The sequence below is a fragment of the Ochotona princeps genome, chromosome 6, assembly GCF_030435755.1.
Source record: "Ochotona princeps isolate mOchPri1 chromosome 6, mOchPri1.hap1, whole genome shotgun sequence".
NCBI classification, from domain to species: Eukaryota; Metazoa; Chordata; class Mammalia; order Lagomorpha; family Ochotonidae; genus Ochotona; species Ochotona princeps.
In genome coordinates this window covers 1,841,049-1,867,459 of record NC_080837.1, presented here as the reverse complement: position 1 = coordinate 1,867,459, position 26,411 = coordinate 1,841,049, and the positions used below count along the sequence as shown (strand labels likewise).

The 26,411-nt window shown below is 45.3% G+C and overlaps 1 protein-coding gene across 1 annotated transcript in view; it reads right to left on the bottom strand.

Annotated features, from left to right (window-relative positions):
- THSD4 (thrombospondin type 1 domain containing 4) overlaps positions 1 to 26,411 on the bottom strand; it is a 369,969-nt gene that overhangs the window by 31,789 nt on the left and 311,769 nt on the right. The gene's annotated exons all lie outside the window — the stretch shown is intronic.

Here is a 26,411-nt window from a genome sequence, read left to right as displayed (position 1 = left end):
AAAGGACACCCAAAAACCTTTCCCCCAAGAGCCCTGGCCCCAGCCCAGGAACCTGAGATTGTTCCACATCCATCCACCTCTCAAGAAGGCATGGATTCAGTGACACCGGCCTTGTAGGGACCTTCCCATGTCTCCAACCTTCTAGCTCCCCTTCTGCCTGGGAGCAACCCAAAGACAATTTCACTTTGCCATTCCAGAGTTTTCCCTTCCATGGAAAATCCCAGTGCCTCCTCTATCCCTCCTCCTACATGTGCTGCCTGCTACAAACCAGGCAGGTGCCCCCTGCCACACAGGTGTGTTCTCCAGGTTGCAGGTGTTCCACAGCCCCCAGAGTGCAGCGCACCTGACAGGAAATCTTTGATGCCCTCCCCCTCCTGCTCCCACTGCTGTAGCTCCCTGTAGAATGTTTTGCTCGCACCCTGTATTGGGACACTAACCATCCATCGCCGGCTGGGCCCTAACAACAACCGGAAAACTCAACCAGCAGAGCCTGTGACGGTTCACTCTGACATTCCACAGTGTGGCCAAGTGAATGCACCCGATTGCCATCCCACCACCCTGGTTTTTGGGTGAGGAAGCCAGTTTTGCAATAGAGGGAGGGTCAGTGAGCAGCAGGGTTTGGGGGAGGGCAGTGCCATGGGGGCTTCTCCCCAGCTCCCTTGCTTCCTATCCTTGGGGGGTGGCCTGCACGACACACTGGCTAGCTCCAGGGCCTGTGCAGTCACACAGACTGGGACAGGCCCTCGCAGGAAATGTACCTGGCTTGCTGTCGCTGTTCCATGTGGCAACCCTCCAGGGCCACCCACAGACCCTGCACAGTTGTGGGTGGCCCCCAAAATCACAGGCGTGAGGGGTCTGGGCCTTAGTGCTAGAAGCACAAGGGTGCACAGCTCTTGCTCTTAGCTGCTGGTAGAAATGATGTGATTTTAAAATCTCTTTGGGATGAAGGGCACCTAGTGTGTAAAGAGGTCAAAAATACCAACCAACCAACCAACCAACCAACCAAATGACACTATGTGATCGGAGTGTGGCAACGGACTGGGTGAGAACTTGTGGTCCACCTCATAGGAGGACCCTTCCTATACATGGCGAGGGGGGAGCCTCCAAAGGTACATGGAAACGGAGTCAAAAGCTTCATTTACTTTAGTGTAAAAATGTCTTGGAATCTGCGCAGACTTTTTCCCTACCAAGCTCATTTCCTGAAGCCTCTGAAGGCTTATTTCCTGCCAGACCTCACTCAGCCCCGCCCCGCCCCGACTTTGGGGCTCCTTTGTGATGCTGACTCTGCTGCGGCCACAGATTCAGGCTGAAGACAAAGCTGACAGCCTGGACGAGAGGCTTGGTGGATCTGGTGCAGGTGCAGGCATTGAGGACTTAAAACCAAACTATGGTGGCCTAGGATCTGGAGCCTGCTTTTAGCGCCCTGAGAACCCTTGCTCCACTCTCTGGGCTGGGACTTCCCGACTGCCCCTTCTCCCCAGCCCTAGACTCCATCACAGGCAACGTGTCACAACCAGCCGGGCCCAGCGTGGCTCCCACCAAATTCCCTGAACAGTTCAGATGGAGGGGGAGGGCCAAGTTAGCCCTTGAGCTGACACTTTAGAAGCTTCAAGGGCACTTCAAAAAGTCCTTGGAGGGGCACGTGTTGAGACCCTCACATCCTAATCAGAGGGCTGTTTTCAGGTCCTGGCTCTGCTTCTGACAGAAGCATCCTGCTGAACAGCCTGGGAGGCAGTGACCATCACTGCCATGTAGGAGATGCAGGAGGAGTTGCTGGCTGCCAGGTTCCTCCTGGCTCAGCCCCAGCTGCTGTGGGCATTTGGGGAGTGAAAGGCTACATGGAAGGTTCTTGTCTCTCTGCCTTTAAAATGAACAATAACAGAATATTAAAAAAAAATATGAGCATTTAAAAATGAAATCAAGACAGTTAATGGGCAACAGAATTAAAACACATATTCATTTTGGTACCAAAAGATTGAAATCAATGAATACAAGGGTCAAAAATTTCATTAGAATACACATTTCGATAGCAATGCATGGATTTTTTGGGGGGAGGGACCAGGATACACCCATCTTTTAAGTCTGTTTTCCAGAAGCTTCTGGAAGACGCCCTGGCCACCTCCTTAAAGCAGCACAGTTCCCAGGACAGGCAGGACTGAAAACCAGAAGAAACCGAATTTTCCATGGCTCTGCGAATGTCCTGTTGCACAACATGTTGGTTATCCCCAAGCCCTGGAAAGGGCTGTGCTGGAAAAAGAGGGCATGAAATTGTTTTTATTTGAAAGGCATTTGTTTGGGAAAGCGATGCCTCCTCCAAGCAAAATGTTAGCTTGCTTGGTTAGGAGTTAATGGCAGTGTTTATTGCTGAAAACCAGCCTGGAATTCTGGTGGGTGTTCCTTGGCGCCTGCGATCTGGGAGGGAAGCCGTGTCTTCCACCCAAGGCCAGAGAGCTCAGCGCTGATCTGATGAACTAACTGGCTGGGCAAGATGAGAAATGTCTTGAGGGGCAAACCGGCCACATGCCAGTAGAAACAGACATGTGACCGGATCACAGGTGAACAAGCAAACGACTTCTAGGAAGGAAGTAAATGATGTTCAAATTAATTGTGTTCTTGGTCTCCTTATAGTTTCAGTGTCTACATGTTGGTTTCATTAAGATTGTTGGGTGCGAGAGTCCAGTGCAAGTGCAGGAGCCATACATGGCTTTCTGTTTGGGGGCCTCCTTCTGACCTGCTCATCTTTTGCCCTCCTTGGTTGCCTTCCCTCGAGCCCCAGCCTCCTGGAGGACCAGCAGCCGTCAGGGCTTCTGATCAGGACCACCAGGGTTTCTGGCTTCCATGTCCAGCCACCTGAATTCCTGTAGCCACCAGGCTCCTGTAGGACCACCCCTCCATCATCGAGCCCCAGGGCCCTCTGCCAGCTCCCACAAGAAACACAGGTCAAGCCAGTCTCTTGCAACCTAGAAGAAAACCTACACTTTGCCTCACTCCAGGCAACTCTCATCTCTCCTGGATTGCCAGGTAATGCTCACTTTGGCCATTGCATACCTGTGTAGGATGTTTGGTGGCCAAGGCCAGTGGACTCGCTGCCCAGGCTGCACATATGCCAGACACGTCAACCTCCTTGACAGAACGGAGGTTGCTCTCCGCCTTGTCCCGGGCACCCACCCTCCAGTGCCCCCTCTGTTGCTGGAGCCTCTGGAAGGCAGCCCTGCTCACCACCATCCCGTCTGTGCAGTGTGTCCTGCCAGCTTTTGACTTCCTCTCCAAGCCACCTCTGGGACAAGCTGGAGTTTCCCCCGTGGACAGGACTCCCAGCTCACACAGTTTAGGTCCTGAGGACCTGGCGCCAGATCTCCTCTGCCTGCTAGAACTTTTCCTCCAAGTGTTTCCTAAATGCTTCCAAGTGCAATATAGCCCAAATCAAACTACGAAACTTCTGTATAGCAAGGGAAACAATCAACAAAGTAAAAAAGCAACCCGCAGAATGGGAGATCTTCGCGCACTACATAGGTGATACAGAGCTAATCTCCAGAATATACAAAGAACTACAAAACAACCAAAATGTCAAAACAAACAAGCCACTCAAGAAATGGGCACGGGAAATGGGCAGACACTTCACAAAGGAACAAACCCAAATGGCAAATAAACATATGAAAAAATGCTCAAGTTCCCTGGCAATAAGGGAAATCCAAATTAAAACATCAATGAGGTACCACCTAACGCCAGTAAGACTGGCCCACATGAATAAAAGCACCAACAACACTTGTTGGCGAGGTTGTGGGGAAAAGGGATCCCTACTCCACTGCTGGTGGGGCTGCAGGTTGGTACAGCCTCTATGGAAATCAGTATGGAGAATATTCAAACAACTCAAAATCAACATACCGTATGATCCAGCAATAGCACTCCTAGGAATATATCCAAAACACTTGTTTTATGAGAAACCGACATGCACCCCTATGTTCATAGCAGCACAATCAGTAATTGGAAAAACATGGAAGCAACCAAAATGCCCATCAGCAGAGGATTGGATAAGAAAGCTATCGTTCATCTACTCCACGGAATACTACTCAGCTATTAAAAAAAACAAAATGCAGTTCTTTGTGGCCAAATGGGCTCAACTGGAAACCATAATGCTAAGGGAAATGAGCCAATCCCGAAAGGTTAGATACCACATGTTTGCCTTAATTTAAGATTAGATATGATGTTATGTATAACATGTTATGTATGTTATATGTTGTGTATAAACTAAAATTGAAATGTCAATGAGGTGGTCACAGAATGTGGTTAAGAACTCGCATTGATTTTTTTTCAGCTTTCAAAATCCCTTTAATATTTTTTATATATATTTTTATTAATTATTTTGCATTATGTGACAGTTTCATAGGCTCTGGGAATCCCCCCACCCCTCCCCCTCCCCTCCCCCCTGGTGGGTTCCTCCACTTTGATGCAGCATTACAGTTCAAATTCAATCAAGATTCTTTCCTTGCAAACATATACCAAGAATGGAGTCCAGCTACTTATTGTCCAGAAGGGTTGAACAGTTTCTTGGGGAGACCATTTCTGGTCCGAAGTTAGAGCTGGTGGAATATCATCATAGTCAATTAAGAGTCCCAATATAACATCAACAGCAATTTGCAATATTATGGAATTGACATGGTTTTGAGTAACCAGTATGTTAAAAAAAAAAAAAAAAGCAAGTCCTAACCACAACCTATGATTAGCTCATTGACATTTCAATTTTAGTTTATATACAGGACCGGCTGCTATATACCTTAAAATGGCTATAAGGTACCATTCAGCTGTCTCGTGTCTATTTCATTTTAGTATTTAGCCATTTGTTGTGTTGAAGTATAATTTTGTTGATCTTGGCAGATTTTGGGATAATCTAGACTGGCTTGTAACTCTAACAAGATATTTGTCGACATTTAAGGTGCAGAACATTTTTTTTGGGGGGGTGGTGTGCAGGAAAATCCTCAACACCATGGTGAGGAGTGACTGATCTTTGTGTCCCACCCAGACTCGCATTGATTTTTAACATATTGGTTACTCATTACTATGTCAATTAATTCCATAATGATGTAAATTTTTACTGATAGTATGTTGGAGCTTTTAATTGATTGGGATGATACTCTGCTGGCTCTGTCTTCAAACCAGAGAGGGTCTACCTAAGAAGCTGTTGAACTTGACTGGACAATAAGATGCTGGACTCTATGTTTGGTATATGCTTGCAATGAGGGAATCTCAACTGAACTTGAACTGTGGTTATGCAACAAGATGGAGGAATCCACCATGGGGGCAGGGTTTGGGGAGGGGTGGGGAGAATCCCAGTACCTATGAAACTGTGCCACATAATACAATGTAATTAATGAATAAATTAAAAAAAAATACAGCCCAAACCAAGTACACCTTCTTTACCCCTTCAAGGTCAAAAGCATGGTTTCACTCAGACGCACAGCTGCACAGATTTCTGGGGCTCATCCTGACCCAGAAGTCCTTCTGGCCAGTGCCACAGGAGACCTCTAATTGCCCCCTTATTCTTCCTCACCCTGGCAGTGTGTTCAATCACAGATTCCACGTCTTGGGGCAGGGCCCATGCTGAACACCCATCATGAGGGCATTGTGAAGGCTCAACTCCTAGACCTGCCTCTAATCACCACGGGTTTCATCTCCCTCACATGCAAGGCAGGGGTCAGAGGGATGCCCTCAAAGCCTGGAGATGGTCTGTGCAATTCCTTACTATCCTTCAAGGCTTACAGTAGGCAAGGTGGGGGTGGGGAGTGGACGTTTGGTGTAGGGGTTGAGATGTGGCTTAGTATACCAAGTCCCTTATAGAAGTGCCAGGGTTCAAGTCCAGACACCAGCTTCCTATTAATGTGAATTGCAGGGCGGGGGGCTGGCAGTGCAGTGGTGATGGCTCAGGTGGCAGGCTGCTGAAGAACAGATAATGGGATTGGGGGGCTCTAATTTAGACCCTGACTAGGGAAGGTCTCTTGGAGGAGGTCCTGAGTATGGGCAAGGAAGCTCTGCAGAAAGAGGGAACAGCCAAGACAGAGGCCCCAGGCACAGGAGAACTTGGTGACAGAAGGGGTAGCCACAACATTCGTTCTGGCATGAAGCGCTCAACAGAGGCACCCTCCTGCAGGCAAAACCACTCTCAGAGTTTGTCCAGCAGGAGTGGGGAATGGCTCACCTGAAAGCTGAGGGGACTTGTTGAACCTGGGCCCCATCCAGGGGCTTGCCTATGATATAATTTATCATCTGCCCTGCTCTGGTCCCACTAGTTCCTCAGATGGGAAATGTTAGTATTGAAGCAAAACAACAAAACAAAACAAAAAATCCCGCCAAGATCTCCCAGTTCCCTTTAAATGAGGAATTCTTTTTACAAGATTTTGTTGAATTAAAGTAATAAATTCAAAATGATGAAGTGAGCCAATTAGCTAAGATTTTGAAAGAGAGGTTCTTGGAGGCCCAGTGTGCAAGGTCCCCCTGCACCCCTCCCTTTGCCCTCTCTGGAGCAGGGACAGCCCTAGGCGAGGTGGGAGGCAGGATGGGGAGTGGGTTCCTCATACCCTAGAGAGCTTTAGACACTTGTAGGTTGCTTGATGCCACCGCGGACAGGCTCAACTCCCACTTGCTTTTCTTTCTAGCAAGTCGGAAGGGCAAGCTGACATTTGTCCTGCTCCCTAGGCCCAGTCTCAGCTCTCACGGCAAGCACCTCCATCTCACCCATGGTCTAAGCATCCTCCAGACCTTTTTGTGTCCTTGCAGGTTCAGGAATGGGTTGGGTCATTCTGCATGTGTGCCAGTCCAGATGCACTTTCACCTCTGCGCTTGTGCAGACTTCAGGTATAATTGTATACGGTGCATTTCTAATGCAAATATGGGAGGGTCCCTACTATCTTTTTTTTCAGTCTATCGTCCCTCGAAGGCTCTTCTTTTCATGTCATTAAATGTAGTTACTCCACCATCCTCTTAATTTCTAAAAAGGACTTCCTAGAATGGGATTAATTCAATCATGTCACAATTTTTGGATGGTTAGATTGTATTTTTCTATTCTTACAAAGTCATTTAGGCAACACTTTTGTACAGGGCTATGTGGTCTTCGGGGATTCTTTTCTGAAGTCTCTACACTGTGGCAGATGACACTAAACACATGATGTGAGTGGCCATCTTTCTTGTCGTGCGGTACCTTCCATACACTGAACATTCCTGCAGTCTATTGTGCAACACACTGTTCAATATTGTATTGATTATTTGTGGGATCCAAGATCTCTCTTTATGTATCCTTTTTTTAATCGTTGGCATTCCCCCAACCCTCCCTAGGAATCACTTATTTATAGCTTTTGCATTTTTAAAAAACATTGGGTATTGCTATTGTTACTGAATTTTATAAGCATTTAAAATAATAGTTACAGGCCTAATACTTACCTGGCAGGGGAGATAAAATAGTAATCACAGGCCTGACTCAGTGGTCTAGTGGCTAAACGCTCGTTTTGCAAACACCGGAATACATGGGTGCTGGTTCATGTCCCGGCTGCTCCACTCTCCACTCAGCTCCCTGCTTGTGGTCTGGGAAGTCAGTAAAGGACAGCCCAAAGCCTTGGATTCCTGCAATTGCATGGGAGACCTGGAAGAAGCTCCTGGATCTGGATCAGCTCAGCTGCGGTTGTTGTGGCCAACTGGGGAGTGAAGTACTGGATGGAAGATCTTTCTCTCTCCTCCTCTGAATAAATCTGCCTTTCCAATAAAAATAAATAAATCTTTAAAAAATAAAAAATGCCCTAAAATAAAATAATAGTGGGCAATGGCCTAGCTTGCATTGTACCTAGGCAAGTGTTACACTGCTAGGAGAAAAGAAAGTAGCTAATAGCTGGCAGGCATCTTGGGCCTGGTTAATGCCAAATGTTTGTTAACCACACCAGAGTGCTAGCCTAGTCGCCTGGTCTATTTTATTATTTATTTATTTTTTCCTCAAGATATGTGTGTGTATTGAGGGGGAGGTGTTGGGTCTGTGAGCCCAAGGGGTAGGAGGTTCAGAGGTGCCTGGGTTGCCTGGCCTGGGTCCTTCGGCCCACCTGAACAGTGACTGCTAGGTCCATGAATCCCAGGGGTGGAAGTCTGGCAGAGCCTGGTTCTGGTGGCCTGGAGTGCTAATGATGCCAAGCAAAGCCCACTGGCTGCCTGGCAACATGCTGGTTAGGGCTTGATGTGTGGGGTTGCAGGAGGTCTGGGGGATGGCACAGGTGGGGGCATGTGGGGACAGGAAGGCTCATGTCCAGGATTGGTGGTGAGCATGACCGCAGAGTGCATGTGTCAGAACTGGGTCTCCTCAGTGGAAAAGATGATAGGCTCAGATGTATATGGAGGATATGGCAGCCCGTGGGGACATCTGCAGAGGACATCTGGTACCACAGTAGAGGAAGGCGGGCAGAACAAATTCGACAACTACCCCAACCAAATGATGACAGTGAATATCTAGGTGAATGGAGACTCTAAGGTGGACTATGTTAGCCAATGGACATTGGAAGGATCGGTGAGACTGACAGCATTTCAGAATTATCAAAACCACTTAAGCAGAACCCTTGGAACATGCTTCCTATTGGGTGGCCATTCCCATTCCTGGGTATTGGGGCAGCTGGGAGACCGTGTGTGGTTTCTCCCTTTTTCTTTCCTCTTATCCCAGATACAGGAAGAAGAAAAAGAAAATTTGGAAAGAATGGTCTCACCCACTTTCCCCTAACCTTTGATCCTTCCCACCCTGATAAAACTACATAAACATCATCAAAAAATAAAAATTAAGAAGAAAATAAAAATAAAATAGTAGCCATTGACCTTTTGTCTATGGTTAGGAATAACTCTTTTTCAATCTGTCATTTATCTTCTTAACAAAATTTTATTTTATTTTTTTGAAAAGCAAAGTCACACAGAAAGGGAGAGATAGATCTTTCACCTTGTAATTTACTCCCCAAATGACCATAATAGCTGGGGCTGGGGCTGGGACTGGCTCAGGCCAAGTCCAGCAACTAGCAGCTTCTTTCAGGTTTCTCATGTGGGCACGGGAGCTCAAGCATTTGGGCCATCCTCCTCTGATTTCCCAAGTGTATTAGTAGGGAGTTGGATTGGAAGCAAAACAGCTAGGGCTTGAACCAACATCCATGTGGGATATTACCACTGCAAGTAACTTAATTCACTATCTCTCAACACTGGGCACTTGACTGCTTCTAATGCTAATAGGAATTGTCTGTAAATAAGTAAAAAAGTTTTAATTGAGTAGTTTATAGATTTTATTTTCCTCCTCTATATTTATAGTTTCGACTTGATTTATGTTGTGAGATTTAACTTGCATGTATCCCATAATTATAAGAAATTCTTATAATGCTGATTACAGAACTGCCTACCTTCTTCTCAGTTTTTAAAATGTACCATTTGAGGCAGGTGTTCAGCCTGTTGGTTAACTAAGATGGCTGCATCCCACATTGGAGCATCTGTGTTTTGAGTTCCTGTCTCCAGTTTCCCGCTAGTGCAGACCCTGGGAAGCCGTGGTCCAAATGGCTGGGTTCCTGCCACCAAGTGGGAAAGCTGGACAAAATTCCTGGATCCTAGCTTCAGCCCTGGATGATACATGGATACATGGGAGCACTTCTGGTCTCTGTCTTCCCATCTCTCAAAGAAAAAGAAACACACACCATTATCATATTTGAAGGTGCCTCAAAAAGTATATGGAAAAAGAAATTAAAAATGATTTATTCTGTGAAAAAAACTTTTGAAATACGTGAAGAAATAATCTATAAAAAGTCACAGAAAAATCTATAATTAGAAAACTATGTATGGATTTTAAAAGTACTCTCAAATTTTGTTCTTATACACATAAGTCTACTTCTAGATAATTCCATTTCATTGCAATCTTGCGTTTATCTGAAATGGGTTCCATTCCTGTGAGCTAATGAACTGAGGACATCTCATAGAACCTATTCTCCCTTCATCTTTATTTGAAATTTGTGGGTGTTCTATAAATTTAGAACCAAAGGATACATTAAAGTTTCATTGGCAAATTGATTGATGTCTCTTTAAATTGAATTTAGAGATTATTTGGTGGGGGAAATGAACAGTTCTTACATATGGAATTATCTTAAGCAGCACTAGGTCTCCTTTCCCATCGATCAATAAAGTTTCATCGTTTTGTTCACGTGGCTTTTTATTTATTTGTGGCTATTCCTTTTTTAAAAAAAATTCCTTCTTTTTAGTATTATTTTATGATACAGTTCCATAGGCCCTGGGATTTCCCTTATCTCCTCCCCAATTCGCTCCCCTCTCAATGAGTTCCCCTAAATCATTATTCTAGTATAGTTCTTCACACACAGTCATATGTCCATCATTATGGGCATGGATAATGGCAGAGAGTTCAGCATCCCATTGTCAAGATATAGCAAAGCAAACAGTTTCATTGGGAGTCTATCTTTGATCTGGAAGTAGAGATGCATACTGCATTGTATCCTCACATCTGGATATGATAATCTCCATTACACAGTTACTATACATCCCCTTAAATGAAAAGCCACAAAACATAATCAACAACAGGAAGAAAAAAAAAAAGAAATTAACAACACCATGAAGTTAAATAACATGCTACTGAATGACTAATGTGTTGCTGAAGAAATGAAAAAAAAATCAAGAATCTTCTTGAAGAAAATGATGCTACTGTATGATCTATGAGTCATTGAAAAATTTAATGAGAAGAAAGTGTTTTGAAGAGGTGAAACTAACAAAAAGAATATCAAAATCCATGAGACATAGTTTCTGCTGATCTTTGTTGGTGAAATGTGTCTCCTGTAGGCAACAGATAGGCTTTGTTTTTAATCCAGTCTACTAATCTACGATTGATGAGTTTAAGCCATTTACACTCAGGGTTAATATGTATGGGTGGCAATTTGGTCCTGTCATTTTAGCATTAGGTTGTTCATTGATTTAGTCTTCTGCTGTTAATTTACTGGGATGTTCTTCGCATTTGTCATTGATTTTGTTTGGTGCTATTCCTTTTCTCTGTTAAGAGAACATCTTTAAGTATTCTTTGTAAGGCAGGTTTGGAAGAGGTATATTCATTCGACTTTTCTTTACTGTGGAAGAATTTTATTTCATTTTCAAAGACAAAGGAAAGCTTTGCTAGGTACGTTATCCTGGGCTGACAATGTTTTGCTTTTAGAATCTGAAATATGTCGCCCCGTTCTTTTCTGGTCTGTAAAGCTTCCTGTGAGAGGTCTCCTGTGAGTTTAATTGGCATTCCTTTGTATGTCAGTTGATTTTTTCACGTGCACATTTAAGGATTTTTTCCTTATGTTTGATTGAAGAGAGCTTGATAATCATGTGTCTTGGTGAAGATTACTTTTTATTAAGCCTGTTGGGAGTTCTGTGTCCCTCCTGGATGTTGTTTCCTAATTCTTTCTCTAGATTAGGGAAATTTTCCCTTATTATTTACTTAAATACACTTTTAAACCCAGTTTCTCTTTCTGTACCTTCTGGGACTCCCATACCTCTTATATTTGGCCTTCTACTCTTGTCTTTCAATTCTTGAATACTTTTATTGGCCTGATCCAGCTCTGCTTCCAGATTTTTTGTTTCCCCCTGATGACAGGAAATATCTTCTAATTTTGAGATCCTTTCTTTTGCCTCCTTCATCCCATTTTGGAGACTCTCCACTGTGCTTTTAATTTGCTCTACTGTGTTCTTAATTTCTGATATATCAGTTTTCATTTATTTCCAGTGTGACATATTCCTTGAATTCCTTGAATGCTTGCTTTATGTGCTTCTCATTGTTGATCAGAAGCCTTAAAATGAGTTTTATTGATTCTGTGTGCCCCATTTTCTCGATGTCTTCCTCAGTTAACTCTGAGGTTGGCATAGGGTTTTGCTCCTTTGCAGGGGAATCTTCGGTAATATTCATTGTGCCTTTGTCTCTTCTTTTGCTTTTGGTCATTGTACTTCTGGTTATCAGATTCTTCTCCTTGGGGCAGGTTTCTAAGCTCTGTCACCCACAGGTCTAGAGTTTGATTTTACTTATTGCAATTGGTACACGACTCTTTGCTTACAGCCACTTGTGCCACTCCTTCCAGTGAGTTCCAGGTCTGGGTTCTCATGTTAGATTTCCACCATGGTCTCCACAGCCCCAGCTCCTGGCTCACCAGTCTCCACCATGCTGCGGCTTCACTGTTGTCTCTATAACCTTTCTCCCACTTCCGGCTGGAGCAGGTCCCAGGATTAGGGAGACACCAGGTGTCCTATGTAGATCTAGATTGTTGGTGGTATTGATCTTGCTGGAACCTGTTGGCTGTTAGGCCTGAGAGCCACATGGACTTATTTTGACCTGTATGATGCCACAGTCAGTATTATTTTCTTGTGGGACTAGGGCAATGCATTGAGCTCAGTGAGTTCTTGCTGAGTTCAGCGCATGCACAGCTCAATGTTGTCTCTGCAGTCTTTGCCACACTGTATGAAATGGTGCCTGATGTGCCAATACTAGCATTCTTGATTTGCTGGTTGTCAGATCTGGGGGCTACCAGGACCTATCTTGGGTGGAAACTGTAAGATGTCATGTTGTTGCAGTTTGCTGAACTAGAAATGAGTTCACTCCCAGCTCATACTGTCCCATAGCCTTTGCCTCTTTAAACAAAATGGCACCCAATGTGTCTCTAGGAGGTGGACTGGGTTGTGAAATTCACCCTGTTCCCCCATTGCTCATCTCTTATCTACTAATCTGTCTCTGCTCCTGGTCAAATCAAACAGACCAGCAGGACGGGCAGTTCCTTGTCTGGGTTCACCACCTGAGCTCCCGGTAGATGTCTCTTCCCACCTGGTAGCTGGTGTAGTTCTGGCTGCCAGTGTGATTTGGATGCCACTTGCTAAATGCCGCTGGGGTAGCAGTCACTGCAATACCACACTGTTGTTTTTGCTGCTTTCCTGTGTGTGTCAGCCTCCAGGTACCCCTCTGATGTTGCTGTCTTTTCCTACTTCCTGGAATGTGACCTCTCTTCTTCACGCTGGCTAATATTTCTCTGTCTGTTTAAATGTGTCCTTACCCTATTCTACCATCTTGATTCCCATCCATGTGGTTTTTAATGTTTATTAACATTTTAATGTTTATTAACATTTTTTTTTGTTGCTGTAGCTAATGGCATTTTCTTAAGGCCGTTTGTTCCATATTGCTTAGATATAGAAAATCTACTGATTTCTGAGCATTCACTTTGATGTGGACACTGTTCTGAACATATGATAGATGCAACAGATTTTTAGACATTGCCAATAATTTTGTTAGTACAAAGAGAATAAGAAGTTTCTGTACGTATTTAATGCATGCAACTTCATAAGCAGAGAAATGAGGTCTATGCCAGGAACATGCATACCACTGGATTTTTCCACCTGCCTTCCTTAACTTTATTATTATTATATTATTATTAGATCAGGACACTTAACTCCTGGAAGTCTTGCTGTACTTCACACAGTATCCTAACTATAAGTCTTACTACTCATTCATCTCTCACAACTGAAACTTGCCACCCTTTGACTAATCTTCTGTGCTCCTGTTTGCCGCTGGTAGCTGACATCTAGCACTCTGCCCTTTGCTTGTGTGGGTTTGATTACATATCCTGTCATCTGTCAGTGGGTCTCTAGGCTGTGTGTGATGCTGCAGGGAACACAGGAATGCAGATACCACTTTAGATCCTGACTCCAGTGCCTCTGGATGTATATCTAGAGTGGGGATCACAGGGATGTGGCTGTGGTATGAATTTTGGAGGAATCTCCATATTGTCATCCAGTGTCTGCACCCATTGTCCTTTCTATCCATATTCTTTTTGATAAGCACCATTCTAAGAAATCTGAGATGTTATTTCCTGGCGGTTCTGATGTGCACTTCCCTGACGATCAGCAATGTTGACCATCTTGTCACCTGTTAGCCATTGGTATGACTTTGGGCAAACGTTTGATCAGGTCCTTGGCCTATTTTTTTTTTTTCTAAATCAGATGGCACTTTTGCTATTGAGTTATGTGAGCTCCTTATATACTTCAGGAGCATCTGAGTGAAAGAAGCCAGACACTGAAGGTCAAAGTTAGCATGATACCATCTACATCAAGAACCTGCCGAAGCAAAGGGCAGAGTGCTAGATGCCATAGATAAGTGGTTTGTGAATATCTTCTCCCATTCATTTGGTTTTCTTTGCCACTTTGAAGCTCCTTAGTTTGGTGCCATGCTACTTAAAAAAAACCCTGCTTTTGTTGCCAGTTGGAAAGCTGAGACTTCCCCCTGAAGTCCTTGTCCACCCCGATGTCCCGACACGTGCTCTGAGCTTTCTGCAAAGAGTTTCACGGTTTCAGGTTTAACATTTCACTCTTTGATCCACCCTGAGATAACTTTCAATGTCTGGTGTAAGAGTCCAATATCATTATTTTGGGTGGGTATTAGAAACATGTTATTTTTTAAGACAGAGAATAACAGACATTGAAAGGCAAACAATGTTGCTAAACACTGGGATAAAATATTTGCAGAAACCTTGCTTTGAAAGCTCGAGAAAAAAATAACAGAAGATGTGAGTTCTGCCATACGTACACTCTGAGCTATGAAAACTATGTCAACCTCCAGCTTTGCTGTGCCCAGGGAAAACATCTGCAGCCCTGGGGTGGAGTTGAGGTCTTATAGGAGTCTGTGCTCCCAGATGCCAGCCTGAGCCTGGGACAGGGGCATCTGACCTCCTTGCATGCTGCCTCTCAGGACAGGTACCCCCCTTGCTGACCTGCAGTTCCATCTCTCACTGTGGGCTCCTTCATGCCTCTCCCACATCTTGCCCTTCCCCTTTCTGCTCTGTAGTTTCATGTCTTAGGTGTTTCTAAGTCCTCCCTTCTCACCTTCCTCCCAGTATTCTCTCGGGCACCTCTCCCTTTATGCTTTCCTGTTTTATGTGACACCATGTTTTGGGTGCCCTTAACAGTGACTCCCTGGTCTGTTCCCCTATCTCCCAGTCGCCAAAGGGCGCACCTCCCTCTCTTTATCCCGTTTCTCCTCACTCAAAACTGTATGAGACTCCGCTGTAGAATACATTTTGATCTACCTGGATATTTTGTTTAGTATCTTCTGGTTCAAGGTGGACTTAATTGTGTTGAGAGAGTCTTTATTGTTCAAAGAAAATTAGGGGTGGGTGTTGTGGAATGGTGTGTTAAGCTCCTGCCTGCAGGGTTGGCATTCTATGTGTGCACTGGTTAGAGTCCTGGCTGCTCCGCTTCTTATCTAGCTACCTAATGTGCCTGCGAAAGCGGAAGTATATGGGACTTCTGCACCTACATGGGAGACCCAGAAACTCCTGGCTTTCAGCTTTGGACCAACCCAGGTCTAGCTGCTGTGACCATTTTGGGAATGAACCAGTGGCTGGAAGATTTCTCTTTGTCTTCATCTCGCTCTTTAACTCATTTTCTTTCGCTCTTATTTTTTTTAAGGTTTATATTTATTGGAAAGACAGATCAGAGAAAGATCTTCCATTCACTGGATCTCTCCCTAAATGGCTGCAACAGCTGAGGCTGAGCAGATCCAAAGCCAAGAGCCAGGAACTCTTTCTTGGTCTCCCATGCAGGTGCAGGGGCCCAAAGCTTAGGATCATCTCTGGCTGCTTTCCCAGGCCACAAGCAGGGAGCTGGATGGGAAGTGGAGCAGCTGGGACATGAACCAGGTCCTGTGCTTGTAAGACAAGGATTTAGCCATTGAGCCATTGTACTGGGCCTTAACTCTACTTTTTCAGATAAATGAACTAAATTTTAAAGTTTGTTTATTCAGTATTTTTTAGATAATTCCCTTATTTGAAAGACAGAGACAGACAGGGAGAAATATATCACCTATTTGTTGGTTCACTGGCAGCAGCTTGGAGTTCAGCCATACTAAAACTTGGAGCTAGGCACTCCAGCAGGGTCTCCCATTGGAATGGCAAGGACCCCAGTACTTGAGTTACCCATCACCTCCTGCCTCGAGGCAAAAGCGATGTGGAATCATAAGAGGAGGCAGGACTGGAACCTGGGCCCTCCAACATGGGCATATTTTTTATTTATCTATCTATTTATTTATTCATGCATCTATTTAGTTGTATATTTACTTAAAGGCAGAGTCACAGAAACACAGAGAGAGGGAACGAGACATCTACCCCCTGCTGGTTCATTCCCCAAAAGGGCACAACAGCTGGAGCTAGGCCAGGCCAATGCCAGGAACCAGAAGTTTCTTCAGGGTCTTCCATGTGGATGCAAGGGCCCAAGGCTTTAGGCTGTCTTCTCTTGCTTTCCTGTGTGCATAAGCAGGAAGCTGGATCCAAACCGGAGCAGCTGGACTCAAAACTGCACTCATATGGGATACTAGTGCCACAGTCATTAGCTTCACCTACTATACCACAGTGCTGGCTCTCATACTGGGCCTCTTAACAGCTGGGCCATGTGTCTACCAAGGGATAGGTGGGCTGGTGGCCCCTGGTCTCTTCCATGGTGGTCTTCGTTTGCCTCTTCAGGTCACAAAGCCTCAAGGCAGGCGAGAGTGTGGCAGGGAACAGGTCCTGTGCCAGGATTTTGTTGTTTTCTTCTCCCAGATGCACTTATTTGAACACCTGGATGGTTTAAGATGAGATTTTAGGATCATTTTCACCTCGCTTTTCCAAACTCTGTGTGAGGTATAAGCTGCAGGATGTGGGAGCTGCTAGGAAGCTCTCCCATTTTCTTCTTTCAACTGCTGATAACTAGCAACCACACACAGAGCAGTTCTGTGGACCAGATACACCGCACAACGTTAGTAAAACTCTTTCAGATTTCTTTAGAAGAGCTAAATCTAAATGCCAAACCTGCGTCAACTACTGAGGAATGGAGGGAAATTACCACGTGATAGAACTGGTTCAAAATGAATAAATCCCAAAAACAACTCTCCCTGTAAGTCATGTCTAATACACACATGGAAATGCACAGCATTTTGCTGGCAGCTTATCCAAACCACATCTGATGGTGAACATGCCGCATGTGGCTCCCACGCAGGCACCAGGCACCTCTGAAGGGGCCTTCACGTCCCACGAGTCCCTGCCTGACACTGGCTTCTTTCTCCTCTTGCTCCCACTCAGACCCCTTGAGCTCAGGATCTCAGGGACTCGTTCTTTTCCTTTTGTACTTGACTTTTTCTTTAATTGGGATGACAGATTTACAAAGAGGAGAGACAAAGAAAGATTAGGAACATACTCTAAGGAGGGGAACCTCTGGGTGCCATTCCCCTGGGGACCTGCCTCAGGATGTAGCCCTGCACCGCCTTCGGTGGCAATGAGAAACTCTTTCCACAAACTGCCCCCACCTCCCAGGGAAGCTGGCCAGTTGTGCGCTGTTCTCTGGCTCGCTGATGACAGGCACCAACAGAGGACTCAAGAAAGCCAAGTGTGTTTCATAAAGGACACTGTCACCCAATACGAAGAAGGTGCGATTCAGAATTTTGTTTGACTTCGGTGCAAAAAACTAAATCTATGCACACCAGGGGTCCTCCAAAAGTTCATGGAAAATCTGTATTATGGAAAAATCATGCAGACATTTCAAGATATCTTTTTTTTTTTTAATGAAAAGCCTCATCTTTTCATTTCAAGTTTCCACTTTCCCTCTGAGGAGGCTGTTGAGACAGCATTATGTCATGCACCCCTCCTGGCCTTCCCATCAGCTTCACTTTCTGTGTGAGGAAACCAGCCTCAGTCAAGGCCAAGACCACAGTCGGAGCCACCAAGGCAGCCAGTATCTTCCAGACAGGAGGTCCCCTTGTCTTCCCTGCATGTGCGCATGGGGATGCTGTGGAGCCACAGCATCCTGTGGGAATTTCCAGGAAGAGTGTTCCTATTTCCTGCCACACTCAAGCTATTGGTCACGCTGTCATTGAAGAGGGTATACACAGGCAACTAGCAGGTCCCAAGGGCAAAAGGCTCAGAGGGTAGGGGCTCTGGCTCTTTTGTGATCCTTGCAAATGCAAACTTGACTTTCTTTCTTTTTTTAAAAAAGATTTATTTTATTTTCATTGGAAAGGCAAATATACAGAGAGGAGGAGAGACGGAGACAGAAAGCTCTTCCGTCCACTGATTTACTTCCCAAATAGCCGCAACGGCCAGGGCTGAGCTAATCCAAAGCCAGGAGGCAGGAGCTTCTTCCGGGTCTCCCACATGGGTGTAGGGTCCCTAGGCTTTGGGCCGTCCTTGACTGCTTTCTCAGGCCACAAGCAGGGAGCTAGATGGAGAGCAGGGCCACTGGGGATAGAACTGGTGCCCATATGGGATCCCGGCACGTGCAAGGTGAGAACTTTAGTCACTAGGTTACTGCACTGGGCCCCAAACTTGACTTTCACGGGCCTAGTTGAAGCGGAGGTAGGTGGATGGCTCTGTTCTTGAGGGCATGTGCCTGACTCTGGAACAGTGCCAATGCCAAAGTGAATGACTTAACCAAAGGAAGATGAGAAACGAAAACTGATGGAGGTGACCACGCCAAGTTGTTCACATTTTACCCTTAAAAGAAGGTTTAAAAAAATTACAGGCAGGCTGACATTTTGGGGTGGTGGTTTAAGACCCTGCCTGCCGTGTTGCCATCCCATATGGGTGCTAGTTTGAGTCAAGACATCCACACTTGTGATCCAGTTACCTGCTAATGTGCCTGGGGAAGCAGCACGGGATAGCCCAAGTGTTTGGACTCCTGTACCCAAGTGGGAGACCCAGAAGAATTTCCTGGCTCCTGGCTTTGGCCTGGCCTGACTCTGGTTGTTGCAGTCATTAGGGGAAAGAGCCGGTACATGAAAGATTCTCTCTCTCTCCTTTTCCCTCTCTCATTCTCCTCCTCTCCTCTTAATTCTTTCAAATAAAGAAAGAAATAAAAGTCACAGGAAGCTCATAAAAAGAAAAATAGAAGCAACTAATATTACAATGAGTGACTTCATAGAAGAGTGTTATTATTTTTCATTCTGAAGGCTGACTTTTCCTTCTTTGTTGTTTCTGCTAGTAAGCTTCTCATGCAAGTTTGAACTGATTGGAAAAGACTGGGAAATTTGATTTTGCTTGGCTGTTTTACATATTTGCTTTCGGCTTTTCAGTTGTCTGAACCAAATGTGATACAGACTCTCTTCAAAACAGTCAGCACACAAGCGGAGGCTCATCTCAGAAGACTTCATTCACACAAGTGAACACACTCAAGCCTCAGCATGGGTACCAACAATAGCTAATTCTGCACAAGCTCCCAAACAGCAGAACCAAACCACCCATTGCAATCTGTGCAAAGCACAGGAGAGTCACAGAGGGATCTAGACAGGACTACAGATGACTACCCAGGAAGCAAAGGACTCCCACAGACAGGGCCTCAAAATCACATGCTAAATTCTTTGCTGTGTGCCAAGCGTCTGACAGGAACCACGGAGGAAACACGATGAACGGGGCACACAGACGCAGGTTTAAGGAAGTAGACGTGGTCATTACGTAGGCTGCGCATGAACACCCATGAACATGACAAACACGAGAAATTGTGGCCACAGCCTGAGAGGGAATGCCTTGTAACAGACCTTCCAGGAGTCTGCTGAATGGATGCATGAATGGAGGGACGGATGTGACCAACATCTGGCTATGGTTTGCACATCTTTGCTGATATTTTTGTCTGATTGGTAGCAGGTGCAGATGTTGGATTTGACAGTGAGTTTGTGATCTCAGCCCTTTCCATGGTGCTCTATGTCTTCTTCTTTTTGTTACATTTAATTGTTTTTTAATTATTTTATTTTTTAATATTGCTTATATAGTTTAGAAGGATATATGCCTATATGGCCCTCTGGTTAAGGTGGGGAGGGTCGAGGTGTGGAGGTATTAGAGGTAGGTGAGTACATAGATAAATGCTTCCATGCTTTTTTTCCCCCCTTCCTTTTGTGTCTATTGAGGTAGGGGGCTGGGGGTGCTGCTCCTTGTTGTCAAACTACATCAGCACCCAGAAATGGAGATAATCATTTGATGTTGCCTTGAGACCCCAGTGTGGGGAAGAATGTTCTGAGGGTACTGCCTGCACGGTCTTGATAGTTTGAGATGCCGTTGGCTTCACTGCACTAGGGTTGAAAAAAATCTTTCAAAGGTCTATTGGCTGACCAGGTCTACTTTGGTGTATCCACTGACCTAGACATTTGCTGCAAAGCTTGGCCAGGAGTGTTGTTCAATATTTTCTGCTTTCCATTTTTTTGATGAGGTACTTGATGTCCTCTGTTGGCTTAGATGAACTGATTGTTGTGTCTTGTGGGCATCTGGGTATGTTCTCTACTGCACAGGCATCAGCGACTGAGGAGGCTCAGTCCTGATACTTGTACTCCAAGGTTGGACCACATATCTTGTGATTTTTCCTGAGGCTGAGGTTTGAGTCCAGTGGTCTTGTTGGGGAGTCCCCCACCAAACCTCACCTGGGGAGTGTTCAGACTTGACTTCTGTGTGTGTGCTAGCTAGTGTAGGGTCAGGTTTGGTCTGTCACTTGCACCAGTCAATGCATATAAGGTGGATGCAGTTACCTGATCAGTTTCACACCTAATCCTATCACATGAACCGGCAGGTGCTGTGGCCTAGCCCAGCCCAGGCTGCCACAAGCCCAGCCCTCAAGCACACCTGTGGGTGCTGTGGCCTAGTTGGGGTGACCCTCAATGATCTCCATTAGGCCCAACCCACGTGGGAGACTTGGAGGAGGCCCCTGACTCCTGGCAGGATCCCAAGGCTTTGGGCCATCCTTGACAGCTTCCTCAGGCCACAAGCAGGGAGCTGGATGGGAAGTGGGGCAGCCAGGATTAGAACTGGTGCCCATATGGGATCCTGGTGCGTGCAGGGCAAGGACTTTGGCTGCTAGGCTATTATTGTACTGGGCCCCAAATATTCTTATTTCTTAAAGAAGGTGCTTAGTGGCAGTAAAAACTCATCCTGGTCAAAGCCTTTACACAATCAGAAACAGACTTGGTGAACCTGGTAAGCAGCAAGGAGCATGACCCAAACACTGATGCTGCTGCACTGGGAACACTGCCAGGGGAGAGAGGGGGCAGAGGACTGCTGTGCCTTCATGGTCACTCACTGTTCGGAAGTTCGGATACACAGATCATGGACGTAATCAGTGATGTGACTGTAGAAAGCAGGAGGCGATAAAAGCATCAGGATTCCTCTAAGATCTGACTTCGTCACCAAAACAGCTGAGAGACAGCTCAGAAACACCAGAATCGCCAAGTTCCAGAGAGGACAGGTACACACAACAACAACAACTGTCAGTATAAAAATAGGACCAGATACCCTTCTCTGCTGCTGTCATCACATGCCAGATCCATCGCATGAAACACGCTCGAGAGATGAGACACGGGAAAAGCTCTCACACAGAGGGCAACTATTTGAGTGAATGCTCTGCTCTTAGCACGAGGCCTTTAACTGTGCTCCTCCATGGTGTCATTTGGCTGCTGGCTCAGGTAGCCCTTCTTTTGCGATATCTCACCACCTTGTAGAGCTCTTCTTCTCTGCCTGCTGGCTTTGTCTCTGTTACCTGGAATTTTCTTTTCGTCCTTCTGCAGCCAATCATCATCATTAGAACCTGAGTGTTGCAGGCGTGGCATATTCTGCTCTCCTTGGTGCCCAGTCCAGGGTCAGCACAGAAAGTGCTTTAATGCTATAACAACATAAATAGTCTGTGTAGCATCGCAATGTCGCAATTTCTGGATCAGAAATGGAGCAGCCAGGAGTCAAAGTGATGCTCCCATGGGGAATGTGGGCCACACCACACCCCTGACACTTGCGCCTAGGAAGTCCAGCTGGTGTGTGGTCTAGGGCACTGTTATCCACTGAATGGCAGCTCCCTGACCCTACTCATCAGGTGCCTATAGCACCGGCTGCTTTTCCTGGCCTCTGCCCCAGGTAACACAATGAACAGGGCCTTCAGCCATTTCCAAACACTTGGAGGGTGCAGAATGTCCAGCCATTGAGAACTACTGATGTAGGGAAATAGTTTGCACCCTCAAAGGAACCTGGAACTACTTGGGGAGCTGACTGAAAAGACAGGATACAGTGTTTTGCACCTGATCTGGCATCCCCAAGGTTCTACTCATGGTAAATGAGGAGGCCAGTTGCATGTAGACAGCCAAGGAAAATCTGGGTTTTGCAAAGCAGTCATGGGTTAGTACCAGAGCCCCTGCAATCAGGGGTTTGTGTCATGCTAGGTGGTGCATATTGGCCACATGACCCAGGCCTTGAACACACTCATAAATGGTGGGTTCCCTCTTGCCACCTGTCTGTCCCGCCCTCAGCTTTGAAGAAGTCTGCCCACCTGCCAACAGCCCAGCAGCATCCCAAGTCTAGTCCACTGCAGGAAAGATGGAGGCAACTGCAGAGGCAGCTACATTGGCAACCACTGACTTATTCTGTGAACATAAGCTGACAACTAAGGATTTGGTTGTCACATTTGTTGGGGGGACAAAAAAATGGGGCAGCCTTCTGGTAAAAAAAAAACCCTGGGATCTCACGATGGGAATTCTTTCATTTGATAACTGGTGTCTGTCTACCAACCAACCAAGCTAACGCCTTCAAACCTGGATCACAACAAGGTGAAGGAAGCTCAGTATCCCTAGAAAGATTCTGGGAATTATATTTTGGAGGCCTTAGCTTCCAAGCGCAGCAGCAAGACAAAAAAGTAATCAAGAGACAAGTCAAGAGGAAGATGACATCAATGTTACCCATAGACGTCTGAACAGCCACTTAGAAAATCTGCGTCCAATAAGTGAAAATTTCTTAGGAATATTAAAAAGCTCCAGCAAGGCACAACATCCAGATACAAAAATAAACACATAAAAAACCCAAATCCACACCGTGGCATAACTAAAATACAAGGGACACACATCATCTATCAGTCATGAAAACATAAAATCTCTAGGAATAAACTGCCGGGGTCCGTGCAGTAAGTGTGGATGGCACGAAGGTGTGAAGAGAACAGCTCCCTGCTTGGCAGGGCCCGGGGGAGCTTCCAGCTGTTTGGCAAGGCCCGGCGGATTTCTCTCTGACCACCTTGAAGCAGTCCCTCCACCTTTTTGCATGGAAACTCAAACACCCCACTCAGAATTCTGTAATCTATTGAGGCACCGTTTGCCCCTGTGGGATGGCTTTTGCCACCAACGTGAGCTTAAGAGTTAATGTCACTGATAATGTCTTGGGCCTTTGACAATTTACACACGGGAGTACAATTAAGCCCATGCCATTTTTAAACACTTTATTGGGTACTTAACCATTGCCTCAAAATTTGGTCCAGACATGCAGCACTCCTTCTGGGAGGGGGCTTGAAAATATCCTAAATATTAATGCGAGTGATGGGAGTGAAAGCTGAAATTGCTGTGGCAATAAATATAGTTATTGTTATCTTATAGGCTAGCCTGTTTTTGCAATTTTTTGGAACATAGAAAATGTAGCTGTTTTAGCCACTTTTATAATTTTTAGCTAGAGGAATTAAGGATGCTTTTATTAAAGAAAAATGTTTTTGATTATTGTTTTATTTATGGGGTTGCAGGGTCTATAGTTGTAGAGGGATTTAATATTTATAATTTTTGTTTTTAGAATTATATTTTTTCCCTTGTAAACTATTTTCCCATTAAATAATGGACAAGTTGTAGAAATAGAAATGTGGTAGGAATGTACTACTGATTAGCAGGTAATCGCATGTGCCTTGGCCTTGGAGTCTTAACTGCCGCTCCATGGCTACTGTTGAAGAATGAATAATGGCTTACTTTGAAGAATATGAATACAGTGTTTTAAAGAATTATCTCTGGGGACACCTGCTTAGCCCTGAAGTGCGGACAGAGTGACCGAATGTCTGTACATGCCCCTTTAGTCTTGAAGTAAAAAAATAGAACAATTAGTTGCTTGTGCAGAAGCTTGTGAGGTTTTGAGTAAATAAAAAGGACAGCTTTTTCTTGGGCTGTTGTGAGAATGCACCAAGTGTCAGTGTCTGTGTCTTTCTTTATCGCCGACTCCACGCACCCTTCCCAAGCTCCGAACTCTCGGCTGGAGCTGAACTCCGACAATAAACCTAAGAAAACACATTCAGATGCTGGTCTTGTGGCATAGCAGGAAAAGCTGCATATGAACACTGGTTGCTCCACTTCCAACCCAGCTCGTTGTTGATGCATCTGGAAAAAGCAGCCAAAGATGGCTCAAAGAATTTGGCTCCATGCATTTATGTCAAAGAATTTGGCTCCACGCACTTATGTGGGAGACCCAGATGAAGTTCCTGGTTCCAGGCTCCAGGCTTCTGCCTGGCCCACCTCTGGCTATTGCAGTCATCTTGGGGAGTGAAACAACAGATGGAAGATCTCTCTCTCTCTCCCTTTTTCTCTCTAGCCCTTTGTGTAACTCTCTCAAATAAATCAATATACCTTAAAAAGTTACAATGTGAATGGAAAAAGTCTCTGGAATTGTTACATAAATGAGAGCTGTCACATGATTTCAACGTCTCAGTCTTTTGCCCAAGTGATAGAGTTTACAATCCATAAATGATCCATGATGTTTCTTGACTTGTTAAAGGTCGATCTTTATTATTGTTGAAAACTTTTATGGAAACATGCTTGTTGGAAAATGTACTGCCAGTTTACTTCTAAAGCCTTACAGACCTTTCAAGTCTAAACCCCCATGATAATGCAACATGTTGGCAGGTAGCACACGTCCCCTCCGATTGCCTTTTGCTTGGTATGCTTTCATGTCTGATTTCTTAACAACTGCACAACAACATTAGTAAACCAAACTGCCTGAGCTAGGGCCAGATTTTGATATTTCAACTCAAAAAAATTTCGCAACATCTTGCCATCAGGGAAAAAGCAAAGCATATGAAATGTCAATCCTTTTAATGAAATTAGAATGAACTCCCCAGCTGCCCCAGCAGATAGCCCAGGATTAGAATAATTCATACACAAAAGGAGAATTCATAGCCTAACAAAAGGATCACAGGATTTCTATAGTGTTTGCTGCTAACGAAAAATACCTAGGGATCTAGAACACACTCAATAATCTATAGATGTGTGGGCTCGGCAGCGTGGCCTAGTGGCTAAGGTCCTCGCCTTGATCCCATGTGGCTGCTGGTTCTAATCCCGGCAGCTCCACTTCCTCTCTATCTCTCCTCCTCTCAGTATATCTGACTTTGTAATAAAAATAAAATAAATCTTTAAAAAAAATAATCTATAGATGTGAACACAAACAAACGGAAACCTGCAGTTTCCAACCTAAATCAAGATGAATCAATAGCCTACACAATCTTCAATGCAATCAGTTGAAATATGTGCCCTGTTCAAGGTCACGGTCTTTGCAGTTCTGCCCAGAGAAGGCAGAAAGCATCCTAATGCAGGGACCCTCTTTCCACAGGAGAGTGGACGCAGGCAGAGACCTCAAACCTGAGTCCACCAAGCTGGGTCCTGACTTCAGTTGGCCATAGACTCAGTGCTCAGTTCAATGTACTCTCACTGCCATCAGTGGCCAGAGTTTCTGGGATATGTGCCTCCTTCTTCCTGCTAGTTTTGATTTCTAAAGATGTACTTATTTTTAATGTTTTTATTTGAAGGACAGGGTTACAGTGTCAGGACAGGGTCGGGTGGCGGGGATTTCCTGGTTCGGTCCCAAATGGCTGCAGTGATCCAAAGCCAGGTGCCTGGATCCTCCTCCAGGTCTCCCATATGGTTGCAGGGGCCCAAGGACTTGAGCTATCCTGTGCTGCTTTCCCAGTCCACTAACTAGCAAAGAGCTGGATCAGAAGTGGAGCATCAGGACATGAACTGGCACCCATAAGCACAGACTTAATTTACTTAATTTACTTTGCCCCAAGCTTTCAATTTTTAAATGGCAATTTTGAATAGCAATTTTTATATCCTAACCCTAGTTGAATTTTTTTTAAAAGATTTATTCATTTTATTACAGCCAGATATACACAGAGGAGGAGAGACAGAGAGGAAGATCTTCCGTCCGATGACTCACTCCCCAAGTGAGCCACAACGGGCCGATGCGTGCCGATCCGAAGCTGGGAACCAGGAACCTCTTCCGGGTCTCCCACGCGGGTGCAGGGTCCCAATGCATTGGGACGTCCTCAACTGCTTTCCCAGGCCACAAGCAAGGAGCTGGATAGGAAGTGGAGCTGCCGGGATTAGAACCGGCGCCCATATGGGATCCCGGGGCTTTCAAGGCGAGGACTTTAGCCGCTAGGCCACGCTGCCGGGCCCCCTAGTTGAATTTTTAAAGTAACTGCAAATGCTGTTCAAAGGCAGGCAAAATAAATAACGCTGGTGGCTTAAAAAAAAAAAAAAAATCAATAGACATGTGAAATGCCTGAAGAGACTGAGACTAGGGACCGAAGTAGGAGATATTTGCATAGGGCGG